We start from the raw sequence: 14,793 nt of genomic DNA on the forward strand, positions 1-14,793 counted from the left end.
CCTGTGTTCTGCAGAACTCTACATATTTCCCATACAGCAGCTTCAAAGTGTCCGTTTTTGTATTGCTTTTCCTGTGCTTCTGCTGTGTGCTTGGCTCTGTCTGTGGTCTGTTCCGTGTCTATAGCTCCAACAACAACTCTTGGCTCTTTTTAAGGGATGGCACTTGGTAGCAGCTATGAGATCATCGGACTGGGTTGTCATGGCAACGGGGGCTGTTGCAGCGCGATTGAGAAATAAGATGGCTGGCTTGTTGCGTCTCCCCCCCTCCTCTCTTCCTCTCCTCTTTTCTCTTTGGTATGAATGAACTTCAGCAAACTTGACACTGTCCCCTCTATCCCCCTCCCTCCCTCATCTCCTCCTTCATCCCTCCTTCATTTCTCCCTCCATCTATACTCATGAGTCAGCAGGCTCTGCAGCAAGCAATGGCCCGCCATGCTATAGAGACAATGACTGGGGGCTCCATTGTGAGCTGGGGTTTGCGTTCACACTCAAAAGAGCCCTTTGAGGGTTTTCAACAAAAACAAACATGCTTTAAGGAAGGCTCCGTTTCTGGAGTGGTTGGCTGATTAATGCACAGTCGCAGTGTCAGTCTGTGAAAACCTATTGTCGTTGGCCGTACAGAGGTATGATCTTACTTTGAGACAGTTTGCTACAGCAGGAAAATAATCCTGAAGCAACAGGAAATGTGAATTGTTATATGGATTATTGCAGGGGTTGATACATTTTTCGTTATGGCAAATCAAGTCTGAAACGTCACAAAGTGGAAATTTAAAAACTTTAAACGCTTTTTTAAAACACATACGCTACAAGTTTGCATTTCCTACAAGAACTGGATGTGAATAAGTACACAGTAGCAATCAAGTTTGGACACCTACTCATTCAAGGGTTTTTCTTTATTTGTACTATTTTCTACATTCTAGAATAATAGTGAAGACATCAACTATGGAATCATGTAGTAACCAAAAAACTGTTGTTGTTTTTTGTTAATTGACTTGCCTAGTTAAATAAAGGTTAAAAAAAATGAAGGTCACTCAATCCGTAATGTTTCTTCAAGTACAGTCGCAAAATCAATCAAGCGCTATGATGATGAGGACCGACACATGAAAGGAAGACCCAGAGTTACCTCTGCTGCAGAGGATAACTTCATTAGAATTACCAGACTCCGATACTGCAGCCCAAATAAATGCTTCACAGAGTTCTAGTAACAGACACATCTCAACATCAATTGTTCAGAGGAGACCTTCAGGCCTTCATGGTCGAGTTGCTTCAAAGAAATCACTACTAAAGGACACCAATAAAAAGAAGAGACTTGCTTGGGCCAAGAAACAATGGACATTAGACCAGTGGAAATCTGTCCTTTGGTCTGATGAGTCCAAATGTGAGATTTTTGTAAAAAAATCTGCCATGTCTTTGTGAGACGCAGAGTAGGTGAATGGATGATCTTTGCATGTGCGGTTCCCACCGTGAAGCATGGAGGAGGAGGTGTGATGGTGTGTTGCTGGTGACACTGTCTGTGATTTATTTAGAATTCAAGGCACACTGAACGAGCATGGCTACCACAGCATTATGCAGCGATACGCCACCCCATCTGGTTTGCACTGAGTGGGACAATCATTTGTTTTTCAACAGGACAATGGCCCAACACACCTCCAGGCTGTGTAAGGGCTATTTGACCAAGAAGGAGAGAGATGGAGTTCTGCAGCAGATGACCTGGCCTCCACAATCACCCGACCTCAACCCAATTGAGATGGTTTGGGCTGAGTTGAAAAGCATACAACAAGTGCTCAGCATATGTGGGAACTCCTTCAAGACTGTAGGAAAATAATTCCAGGTGAAGCTTGATGAGAGAGTGCCAAAAGTATGCAAAGCTGTCATCAGAGAATATAAAATATAAAATTAGTTTAACACTTTTTTGGTTACTACATGATTCCATATGTGTTATTTCATAGTTTGATGTCTTCACTATTATTATACAATGTAGAAAATAGTAAAAAATAAAGAAAAACCCTTGAATGAGCAGGTGTGTCCAAACTTTTGACTGGTACTGTAGGTGGAAGGCTAATCTGTGACTGGTCAATTTATCTTACCCAAAACATGTTTGAAAGTGTGACAAAAGTGTCAATGGCTGTGTATTTTAGGCATATTGTACAGTCAGTCATAGGGTTTCTTCTGCTGACATGGTGTTGCCACATGTTATCACAGGCTGTGATGGCAAGGACCATGTCAGGTCATGTACTACCATTAGAGGGCAAAGTAGGGTAGTTAATCGAGAGGAGGCTATGACCACACTCAAACGCATGAACACGGATGACATCGTATATGACGTACATCATTGTCCGTTTTTGTCAGTCAAAAGGGAATGCGAAAGGGGATACCTAGTCAGTTGTACAACTGAATGCATTCAACTTAAATGTGTCTTCCACATTTAACCTAACCCCTCTGAATCAGAGAGGTAGCGGAGGGCTGCCTTAATCGACATCCACGTCTTCGGCACCCGGTGAACAGTGGGTTAACTTCCTTGCTCAGGGGCAGAACGACAGATGTTTACCTTGTCAGCTCGGGGATTCGATCCACCAACCTTTCGGTTACTGGCCCAACGCTCCTACCCACCAAAAATTACAACTCAAGTCAACTATTTGACGACGGACTGTCATTGAAAAAGCATTGGCTTCATCCGAAAATCTCAGACACAAAATCCCAGTGTGCCGATGGCCTACAAGTACGGCCACACCGAGATGCATGGGCACGGATAAAATCGTATATGATGTACATTGTGGTCCTTTTTGTCTGTCAACTCATCTCTACTTTTTTGGGACTAGTTGCATACTTTGAGACAGACATATTGTGCGACTATTTTATAGACAATCGTCTCTGGTGTCATTCATCTGGCAGCAGATGACTCATATTAAAAAAACATTGGTTTAATCGGAATTTGCAGACACAAAATCTGTGTGGCCGTACCATGAGATAACTACTGCCCCCTCTCATTGAAGCCACAGAGTTCAAGGCTAACCATGGTACTGCAGGCATTGTTAGCAGAAAACAGGATCCCCTATTATAGTGAATGGAAAAAATGCACTATATTTACACAATCTTTGTGTAAATAAAAAAGTGGTTTGAAGATTATCATGGCACCAATAATTGCTTTTAATACACCAAATGTATGTCCCTGAACCTATTATTTTAAAATTGCAAACAGAAAAAGTTATAAGGATAATTTAGTTGCTAATCAATGAGAGGTGGCAGCACTGAGCTACCCTGCAACGTCACTTACTGGAGCTCAAACTGCACATGTTATGTCTCCATGAGATGCCATCTGAAACGACTTCATTTGGCTTCAATGCCTATTGAGTCTTCAGAAAGGAATGAATGGTGTCACGTGATCGATGGCTTTGACCATTCATATATATAGTCATTGGGTCCTACCCTTAAAGAAGATCAGAATGGTGAGTATCAAACTTTCCCGACAGGCAAAACTGGTTGAAACAGAGACTTGTTGGATCAGGTTATAGGATCAGGTTATATGACATCCTTTCAACAAGAACCAGTTTAAAAACTAAAAATGTACATAATGTGCCATATTTTGCCAGCTGGGTCACCTGTTTGGTTGACTTACAATTCATGCATATCCAAAAGTTTGTTTAAAGTTGGGGGCACAAGATAAATATAATATATAGTGTCCCTTTATGTACTGTATAACTAGCCAAAATATAGTTTAGTTTACTTTTCCACAGCATAAGCGTCGTTGCTAAAGATGCATCTTTTTTCCTTTGAGAGTTATCCTATGTTGTGGACATGCGGGAGGATGCAAATTGGCAAGAGCCAAAAAGGGCAATCTTGACAGATTTTTATTTACTTTATTTTAATTTTATTTCACCTTTATTTAACGAGGTATGCTAGTTGAGAACAAGTTCTCATTTGCAACTGTGACCTGACCAAGATAAAGCATAGCAGTGTGAACAGACAACAACACAGAGTTACACATGGAGTAAAATATAAACAATAAACAAGTCAATAACATAATAGAAAAATAAATAATCTATATACATTGTGTGCAAAAGGCATGAGGAGGTAGACAATAAATAGGCCATAGGAGTGAATAATTACAATTTAGCAGATTAACACTGGAGTGATAAATGATCAGATGAACATGTGCAGGTAGAGATACTGGTGTGCAAAAGAGCAGAAAAGTAAATAAAATAAAAACAGTATGGGGATGAGGTAGGTAAATTGGGTGGGCTATATACCGATGGACTATGTACAGCTGCAGCGATCGGTTAGCTGCTCAGATAGCAGATGTTTAAAGTTGGTGAGGGAGATAAAAGTCTCCAACTTCAGAGATTTTTGCGATCAGTGAGACACACCTGCTGGAGCGCGTGCTACGGGTGGGTGTTGCCATCGTGACCAGTGAACTGAGATAAGGCGGAGCTTTACCTAGCATAGACTTGTAGGTGATCTGGAGCCAGTGGGTCTGGCGACAAACATGTAGCGAGGGCCAGCCGACTAGAGCATACAGGTTGCAGTGGTGGGTGGTATAAGGTGCTTTAGTAACAAAACGGATGGCACTGTGATGAACTGCATCCAGTTTGCTGAGTAGAGTATTGGAAGCTATTTTGTAGATGACATCGCCAAAGTCGAGGATCGGTAGGATAGTCAGTTTTACTAGGGTAAGTTTTGCGGCGTGAGTGAAGGGGGCTTTGTTGCGAAATAGAAAGCCGATTCTAGATTTGATTTTGGATTGGAGATGTTTGATACAAGTCTGAAAGGAGAGTTTGCAGTCTAGTCAGACACCTAGGTACTTATAGATGTCCACATATTCTAGGTCGGAACCATCCAGGGTGGTGATGCTAGTCGGGTGTGCGGGTGCAGGCAGCGAATGGTTGAAAAGCATGCATTTGGTTTTACTAGCATTTAAGAGCAGTTGGAGGCCACGGAAGGAGTGTTGTACGGCATTGAAGCTCGTTTGGAGGTTAGATAGCACAGTGTCCAAGGAAGGGCCAGAAGTATACAGAATGGTGTAGTCTGCGTAGAGGTGGATCAGGGAATCGCCCGAGCTGTTGGCAGAGGTTGGAGTAGCCAGGAGGAAGGCATGGCCAGCCGTTGAGAAATGCTTGTTGAAGTTTTCGATTATCACGGATTTATAGGTGGTGACCGTGTTACCTAGCCTCAGTGCAGTGGGCAGCTTGGAGGAGGTGCTCTTGTTCTCCATGGACTTTACAGTGTCCCAGAACTTTTGGGAGTTAGAGCTACAGGATGCAAATTTCTGCTTGAAAAAGCTGGCCTTTGCTTTCCTGTCTGACTGCGTGTATTGGTTCCTGACTTCCCTGAACAGTTGCATATCGCGGGGACTATTCGATGCTATTGCAGTCCGCCACAGGATGTTTTTGTGCTGGTCGAGGGCAGTCAGGTCTGGAGTGAACCAAGGACTATATCTGTTCTTAGTTCTGAATTTTTTTAACGGAGCATGCTTGTCTAAGATGGTGAGGAAGTTACTTTTAAAGAATGACCAGGCATCCTCAACTGACGGGATGAGGTCAATATCCTTCCAGGATATCCGGGCCAGGTCGATTTGAAAGGCCTGCTCGCAGAAGTGTTTTAGGGAGCGTTTGACAGTGATGAGGGGTGGTCGTTTGACCGCGGATACAGGCAATGAGGCAGTGATTGCTGAGATCCTGATTGAAGACAGCAAGGGTGTATTTGGAGGGCAAGTTGGTCAGAATAGTGTCAATTAGGGTGCCCATGTTTACGGATTTAGGGTTGTACCTGGTGGGTTCCTTGATGATTTGTGTGAGATTGAGAGTATCTAGCTTAGAGGACTGCCGGGGTGTTAAGCATATCCCAGTTTAGGTCACCTAACAGAACAAACTCTGAAGCTAGATGGGGGGCGATCAATTCACAGATGGTGTCCAGGGCACAGCTGGGAGCTGAGGGGGGTCGGTAGCAGGTAGCAACATTGAGAGACTTATTTCTGGAGAGATTAATTTTTAAAATTAGAAGTTCGAACTGTTTGGGTATAGACCCGGAAAGTATGACAGAACTTTGCAGGCTATCTCTGCAGTAGATTGCAACTCCTCCCCCTTTGGTAGTTCTATCTTGACGGAAAGTGTTATAGTTGGGTATGGAAATCTCAGAATTTTTGGTGGCCTTCCTAAGCCAGGATTCAGACACAGCAAAGACATCAGGGTTGGCAGAGTGTGCTAAAGCAGTGAGTAAAACAAACTTAGGGAGGAGGCTTCTGATGTTGACATGCATGAAACCAAGGCTTTTTCGATCACAGAAGTCAACAAATGAGGGTGCCTGGGGACATGCAGGGCCTGGGTTTACCTCCACATCACCCGAGGAACAGAGGAGGAGTAGGATGAGGGTGCGGCTAAAGGCTATCAAAACTGGTCGCCTAGAGCGTTGGGGACAAGGAATAAAAGGAGCAGATTTATGGGCGTGGTAGAATATATTCAGGGCATAATGTGCAGACAGGGGTATGGTGGGTTGCGGGAACAGCGGAGGTACGCCCAGGCACTGGGTGATGATAAGAGAGGTTGTATCTCTGGATATGCTGGTTATAATGGGTGAAGTCACTGCATGTGTGGGAGGTGGGACAAAGGAGGTATCATAGGTGTGAGGAGTGCCAGCCACTGCCAGCTAGCCTACTTCAGCAGTACTGTATCATTTGAATTATTTTAGTCAATAAGATTCATGCACGTAAGCTTAACTTTCTGAACATTCGAGACGTGTAGTCCACTTGTCATTCCAATCTCCTTTGCATTAGCGTAGCCTCTTCTGTAGCCTGTCAACTATGTGTCTGTCTATCCCTGTTCTCTCCTCTCTGCACAGACCATACAAACGCTCCACACCGCGTGGCCGCGGCCACTCTAATCTGGTGGTCCCAGCGCGCACGACCCACGTGGAGTTCCAGGTCTCCGGTAGCCTCTGGAACTGCCGATCTGCGGCCAACAAGGCAGAGTTCATCTCAGCCTATGCCTCCCTCCAGTCCCTCGACTTCTTGGCACTGACGGAAACATGGATCACCACAGATAACACTGCTACTCCTACTGCTCTCTCTTCGTCCGCCCACGTGTTCTCGCACACCCCGAGAGCTTCTGGTCAGCGGGGTGGTGGCACCGGGATCCTCATCTCTCCCAAGTGGTCATTCTCTCTTTCTCCCCTTACCCATCTGTCTATCGCCTCCTTTGAATTCCATGCTGTCACAGTTACCAGCCCTTTCAAGCTTAACATCCTTATCATTTATCGCCCTCCAGGTTCCCTCGGAGAGTTCATCAATGAGCTTGATGCCTTGATAAGCTCCTTTCCTGAGGACGGCTCACCTCTCACAGTTCTGGGCGACTTTAACCTCCCCACGTCTACCTTTGACTCATTCCTCTCTGCCTCCTTCTTTCCACTCCTCTCCTCTTTTGACCTCACCCTCTCACCTTCCCCCTCTACTCACAAGGCAGGCAATACGCTCGACCTCATCTTTACTAGATGCTGTTCTTCCACTAACCTCACTGCAACTCCCCTCCAAGTCTCCGACCACTACCTTGTATCCTTTTCCCTCTTGCTCTCATCCAACACTTCTCACACTGCCCCTACTCGGATGGTATCGCGCCGTCCCAATCTTCGCTCTCTCTCCCCGCTACTCTCTCCTCTTCCATCCTATCATCTCTTCCCTCTGCTCAAACCTTCTCCAACCTATCTCCTGATTCTGCCTCCTCAACCCTCCTCTCCTCCTTTCTGCATCCCTTGATTCTCTATGTCCCCTATCCTCCAGGCCGGCTCGGTCCTCCCCTCCTGCTCCGTGGCTCGACGACTCATTGCGAGCTCACAGAACAGGGCTCCGGGCAGCCGAGCGGAAATGGAGGAAAACTCGCCTCCCTGCGGACCTGGCATCCTTTCACTCCCTCCTCTCTACATTTTCCTCTTCTGTCTCTGCTGCTAAAGCCACTTTCTACCACTCTAAAGTCCAAGCATCTGCCTCTAACCCTAGGAAGCTCTTTGCCACCTTCTCCTCCCTCCTGAATCCTCCTCCCCCTCCCCCTCCTCCTCTCTGCAGATGACTTCGTCAACCATTTTGAAAAGAAGGTTGACGACATCCGATCCTCGTTTGCTAAGTCAAATGACACCGCTGGTTCTGCTCACACTGCCCTACCCTGTGCTCTGACCTCTTTCTCCCCTCTCTCTCCAGATGAAATCTCGCATCTTGTGACGGCCGGCCGCCCAACAACCTGCCCGCTTGACCCTATTCCCTCCTCTCTTCTCCAGACCATTTCCGGAGACCTTCTCCCTTACCTCACCTCGCTCATCAACTCATCCCTGACCGCTGGCTACGTCCCTTCTGTCTTCAAGAGAGCGAGAGTTGCACCCCTTCTGAAAAAAACCTACACTCGATCCCTCCGATGTCAACAACTACAGACCAGTATCCCTTCTTTCTTTTCTCTCCAAAACTCTTGAACGTGCCGTCCTTGGCCAGCTCTCCCGCTATCTCTCTCAGAATGACCTTCTTGATCCAAATCAGTCAGGTTTCAAGACTAGTCATTCAACTGAGACTGCTCTTCTCTGTATCACGGAGGCCCTCCCGCACTGCTAAAGCTAACTCTCTCTCCTCTGCTCTCATCCTTCTAGACCTATCGGCTGCCTTCGATACTGTGAACCATCAGATCCTCCTCTCCACCCTCTCCGAGTTGGGCATCTCCGGCGCGGCCCACGCTTGGATTGCATCCTACCTGACAGGTCGCTCCTACCAGGTGGCGTGGCGAGAATCTGTCTCCTCACCACGCGCTCTCACCACTGGCGTCCCCCAGGGCTCTGTTCTAGGCCCTCTCCTATTCTCGCTATACACCAAGTCACTTGGCTCTGTCATAACCTCACATGGTCTCTCCTATCATTGCTATGCAGACGACACACAATTAATCTTCTCCTTTCCCCCTTCTGATGACCAGGTGGCGAATCGCATCTCTGCATGTCTGGCAGACATATCAGTGTGGATGACGGATCACCACCTCAAGCTGAACCTCGGCAAGACGGAGCTGCTCTTCCTCCTGGGGAAGGACTGCCCGTTCCATGATCTCGCCATCACGGTTGACAACTCCATTGTGTCCTCCTCCCAGAGCGCTAAGAACCTTGGCGTGATCCTGGACAACACCCTGTCGTTCTCAACTACCATCAAGGCGGTGGCCCGTTCTTGTAGGTTCATGCTCTACAACATCCGCAGAGTACGACCCTGCCTCACACAGGAAGCAGCGCAGGTCCTAATCCAGGCACTTGTCATCTCCCGTCTGGATTACTGCAACTCGCTGTTGGCTGGGCTCCCTGCCTGTGCCATTAAACCCCTACAACTCATCCAGAACGCCGCAGCCCGTCTGGTGTTCAACCTTCCCAAGTTCTCTCACGTCACCCCGCTCCTCCGCTCTCTCCACTGGCTTCCAGTTGAAGCTCGCATCCGCTACAAGACCATGGTGCTTGCCTACGGAGCTGTGAGGGGAACGGCACCTCAGTACCTCCAGGCTCTGATCAGGCCCTACACCCAAACAAGGGCACTGCGTTCATCCACCTCTGGCCTGCTCGCCTCCCTACCACTGAGGAAGTACAGTTCCCGTGCAGCCCAGTCAAAACTGTTCGCTGCTCTGGCCCCCCAATGGTGGAACAAACTCCCTCACGACGCCAGGACAGCGGAGTCAATCACCACCTTCCGGAGACACCTGAAACCCCAACTCTTTCAGGAATACCTAGGATAGGATAAAGTAATCCTTCTCACCCCCTCCCCCCTTAAAAGATTTAGATGCACTATTGTAAAGTGGCTGTTCCACTGGATGTCTTAAGGTGAACGCACCAATTTGTAAGTCGCTCTGGATAAGAGCGTCTGCTAAATGACTTAAATGTAAATGTAAATGTAATGAGTGGAACTAGGGGCTCCATTGTAAACTAAAACAATGATAACTAACCTGAACAACAGTATACAAGGCATATTGATATTTGAGAGAGACATACAGCAAGGCATAAAGTAATCGCAGGTCTTGATTGGGAGAGCTTGCTAAAACAACAGGTGAGACAACAACAGCAGGTAAAATGGGGATGACTAGGTAGAGAGGGTCGGATTAACTACACACAGAGCCTGAGTTCGCGGCTGGGGCCGACAGATAAAACATAAATAAACAGAATGGAGTACCGTGATTAATAGACAGTCCAGCAGGCATCAGCTATGTAGCCAAGTGATCATAGTGTCCAGGGGGCAGCAGTAGATGGAACAGGAAAGCCGCCACTACGCTAGCACGCGGGCGACACAGCGTTTAAAGTTAGTAGCCCGCGGGTGGTAGGGGGGGGTCTGCTCAGACGGAGGCCGTTGAAGGCACAGACCAGTCAGACTAGTCGTGGTGGTGCGGCGGGGGGCCGTGTCGACACAGAATCCAAGCCAGATGGCTAAAGAGGTGTTGTAGAATTTGGTTTGCTAGCAGGGAGATGTGCCTGGCTCACGGCTAACTGGTGCTAGCTTCGTGGCAGTGGCGTTAGCCAAGGTCCAGAGTTTACAGCAAGGATCCGGTGGAGTATTGGGCTCTAGCCGTGTATGAGTGGGGTTCGGATGAACAGCTGAGTAGGCTGGGAGGTGGGCCTCAGGGATAGCTTCGGTACTGGGTGTAAGCTAGCTGTGAAGATCAGAAGTAGTGGTCCAGGGATTACGGCAGGAATCCGGCGTTGTTGTGGAGAGACAGTTCGATACTGGTAGACTTGTTAGTATTATCCAGGCTAAAAACAGGGCTGGCTGTGCAGAAGGTAAAAGCCGCTAGCAGTGGCTAACAATGACTAAACAGCTTGTAGCTAATTAGCTGGTTAGCTTCTGGAGGTTCTTGAATGTATTCTAAAATAAAAAATAATAGTGATTCTGTATCACATTGGGTGAGGCAGGTTACTGGAAGGTATAATCGAATTAAAAATCGAAAAGAGATTGAAAATAAATATGGGTCCAGTGAGTGGTTTGGCTGGCTGGGGACACGGCGATTCAGACAGTTAGCAGGCCTGTGCTAACAAGCTAACAGTTAGTAGGCCGGGGCTAAACAAGCTAGCAGTTAGCAGACCGGGGATAAACAAGCTAGCAGTTAGTAGACTGGGGCAGGCTAGCAGTTAGCAGGCTGGGTTAACAAGCAAGCAGATAGCAGGGGCTAGAAAGTTAGCCTTTGGGGGACGTCGCGATGGGGTTAAGTCTGTTTTTGCCTCTTCATGCGGTGACGTCGATAGACCGATCGTGGAATTAGTAGGGTTCCAAACTCTAGCTCTAGGTAGCTAGCAGGCCTAGCTGGTTAGCATAATGGGCCTTCAGCGGGCGTCGTGTGTGTCCAACAACCACTTAGTTATGTTAGGAAGTTTGCCATCTTTATTCCCAAAACATAGTAATTTAAGAACATAAGTGTTTCTCTGACATTTTTGGGAAATTTAACAGAAAATAAAAAATCCAGCCCTAGCAGAGCCCCAAGTCCCATGGGAACGTCCTCTAGGGCGTGTATGTTCTCCCCATCAAAGGCCAGCGGGATTTCACTCTCATGGTGAAATGGATTTCCGCCCATGTGCAATAAAGGAGTGGGTAGCGGTGAAATCTGCGTCAACAAAAGTAAGAAAAGATGAATACACATGTTCAGCTGTAGTTTTATATAAGCATGCACACTTATGTTCATGAAGAGACAGATTATTTGTGCATAGTCATACCTTGTCACGGACGTAAGGCCACTTGGGTCATCATTGAAGAGGTAGGGCAAGAGCAGGATCGCTGCTGTGGTCTTGAGTCCTAGTAAAGTAAAGCAATGATCTTACTACACTTGCTAATTTTATTACAAAATACATTAGAGAAATGGAAGGAATAAGAGCAAATACCACTTCTGTATTGTCCTTCAGGGACTGTTAAAATAGCAGGATCAAATCAAATCAAATGTATTTATATAGCCCTTCCTACATCAGCTGATATCTCAAAGTGCTGTACAGAAACCCAGCCTAAAACCCCAAACAGCAAGCAATGCAGGTGCAGAAGCACGGTGGCTAGGAAAAACTCCCTATAAAAGGCCAAAACCTAGGAAGAAACCTAGAGAGGAACCAGGCTATGAGGGGTGGCCAGTCCTCTTCTGGCTGTGCCGGGTGGAGATTATAACAGAACATGGTCAAGATGTTCAAATGTTCATAAATGACCAGCATGGTCAAATAATAATAAGCACAGTAGTTGTCGAGGGTGCAGCAAGTCAGCACCTCAGGAGTAAATGTCAGTTGGCTTTTCATAGCCGATCATTAAGAGTATCTCTACCACTCCTGCTGTCTTTAGAGAGTTGAAAACAGCAGGTCTGGGACAGGTAGCACATCCGGTGAACAGGTCAGGATTCCATAGCCGCAGGCAGAACAGTTGAAACTGGAGCAGCAGCACGGCCTGGTGGACTGGGGACAGCAAGGAGTCATCATGCCAGGTAGTCCCGAGGCCTGGTCCTAGGGCTCAGGTCCTCAGAGAGAGAAAGAAAGAAAGAGCGAATTAGAGAGAGCATACTTAAATTCACACAGGACACCGGATAAGACAGGAGAAGTACTCCAGATATAACAAACTAACCCTAGGCACCCGACACATAAACTACTGCAGCATAAATACTGGAGGCTGAGACAGGAGGGGTCAGGAGACACTGTGGCCCCATCCGATGATACCCCCGGACAGGGCCAAACAGGCAGGATATAACCCCACCCACTTTGCCAAAGCACAGCCCTCACACCACTAGAGGGACATCTTCAACCACCAACTTACCATCCTGAGACAAGGCAGAGTATAGCCCACAAAGGATGATGTCCTCACCCCTGCCTCGCCTCTCTACCTCTGCTAGTCCTTGAATTACATTACACTGAACCCAAACCGGCTGCGCACGGGTATCGGGCATACATTTATAAACGGCCAACCGAATCGTTTCTAGTCATCTCTCCTCATTCCAGGCTTTTTCATCGTTTAATTTATATGGTGATCGCATCTAAACTTTCATTCTATTACCACGACTACCGGCAAAACAGTTAGTCTTTCAGTCACCCACGTGGGTATAACCAATGAGGAGATGGCACGTGGGTACCTGCTTCTATAAACGGATGAGGAGATGGGAGAGGCAGGACTTGCAGCGCGATCTGCGTCAGAAATAGGAATGAGTTCTATTTTAGCCCTTGGCATCGCAGATGCTCGTTGGCGTGCGCAAGCAGTGTGGGCGCAATAATTGAATAACATGGATTTCTGAATGTATTTTGTGTCGCTCGCGCACGCGACGTGTCCGGTCTGGTCAGCATGTTAGAGTGTTTGAGAAACAGATGCCTTACAAGTCCTCAACTGGTAGCTTCATGAAAAAGTACCCAGTCAACAGTGAAGAGGTGACTCCTATCTGGTTGCTGATAATGGGCCTCTGTACGCCTATGTAGATATTCCATTAAAACATCTGCTATTTACAGCTGCAATAGTAATTTACAACATTAACAATGTCTACACTGTGTTTATTATCAATTTGATGTTATTTTAATGGATAAAATGTTTTGCTTTTCTTTCAAAAACAAGGACATTTCTAAGTGACCCCAAAGTTTTGAACGCTAGTGTATGTATTAAATAAATATTGAAAGATAAATGGCATCGACATAGAATTTAATGCAAAGTAGAACATGTTGGAGAAAGCACTCGCCAATACAGTATTGCCATACAGTGAAAGTACTGCCATACAGGCCTAATATCAGATTTAAAGCGATCTTTGTACACATTGTTCAATATTTTATACATGTAACATTTCCAAAATGGGATAGTATTGTACATGTAATAGTATTGCATGCTGTAGCAGGCTATATAAAGAGGAAGCCCTCCATTGACCGATTCAGTTCGTTGTAACATCTCGTCTGGACAGGTCACCGTCGTTAATTAGTTAATGTTACTTAGTTGATTAGCCAGCTAACTTAGCTAGTTCATTCTCACAAAAGTGAGAACTGCTCTAGATTGGAAATTTACGTAAATGAGTGTAAAGCCATGTTGGCTTTACGGAAACAATATACAATATATGAGACAGAATATAGTTCAGGAAATATGGGGGTTCCTCGATGAACCCCACCTCCTAAGAAGTTCTTTGAAGAACTGTTTGGGACTGTTTTTCATTGCGAAGAACCATAAGGTTCTTTGGGGATCTTTGAGGATTTTAGAAGAACTCCAGTTGAACCCATCATTTTATGAGTGCAGTTAGGTCAATCACTCTTAAGGACCACTCCCAGACAGTCCAAGCAAAATTCTTTCTTGCGAAATAGTTTTTTGTGTGTTTTTTGTTTATTTTTGACAATTTTAATGAAAAAAACCAGTAAGGCACTTAATCGTTGCCCAGAAATGATTTGATATTGAGATAAAAATGTCTGAATGCCATGTGTGCCCCTGACATTTGGAAAGGTAAAACCAAATTCATGCATGTTATTTTGAGTTTGTTTAAAAAATGTTGCATAAATAACATATTGGTTTACAATAATGTGATTAAATAGAATCATTGCTGCTGAATTAAGTTTATTGCAAGTCATTGCATGTGGTTTTAGTCCTATAATTTTCAGAATAGTCAAGAGTTCACGCTAGGAGTCATGGAGGATGATGCCTGGTAATAGCAATGTTACATTGAATTCGCCCCCAAAGAAGTTTCATCTAATTAGGTGTGTGTGTGTGTGTAGAAGCCTCTGTGATCTCATTAGTTCATCTCTGCCATAGCCCGTATTAATTATTAACATCCTTGAAATAGAAAAAAATGTCAATTTTGAGGGGAAAGGGATTAAAGACCTTTGGCTCTGTAC

The sequence above is a fragment of the Oncorhynchus nerka genome, linkage group LG18 (genome assembly GCF_034236695.1).
Source record: "Oncorhynchus nerka isolate Pitt River linkage group LG18, Oner_Uvic_2.0, whole genome shotgun sequence".
Lineage (NCBI taxonomy): Eukaryota > Metazoa > Chordata > Actinopteri > Salmoniformes > Salmonidae > Oncorhynchus > Oncorhynchus nerka.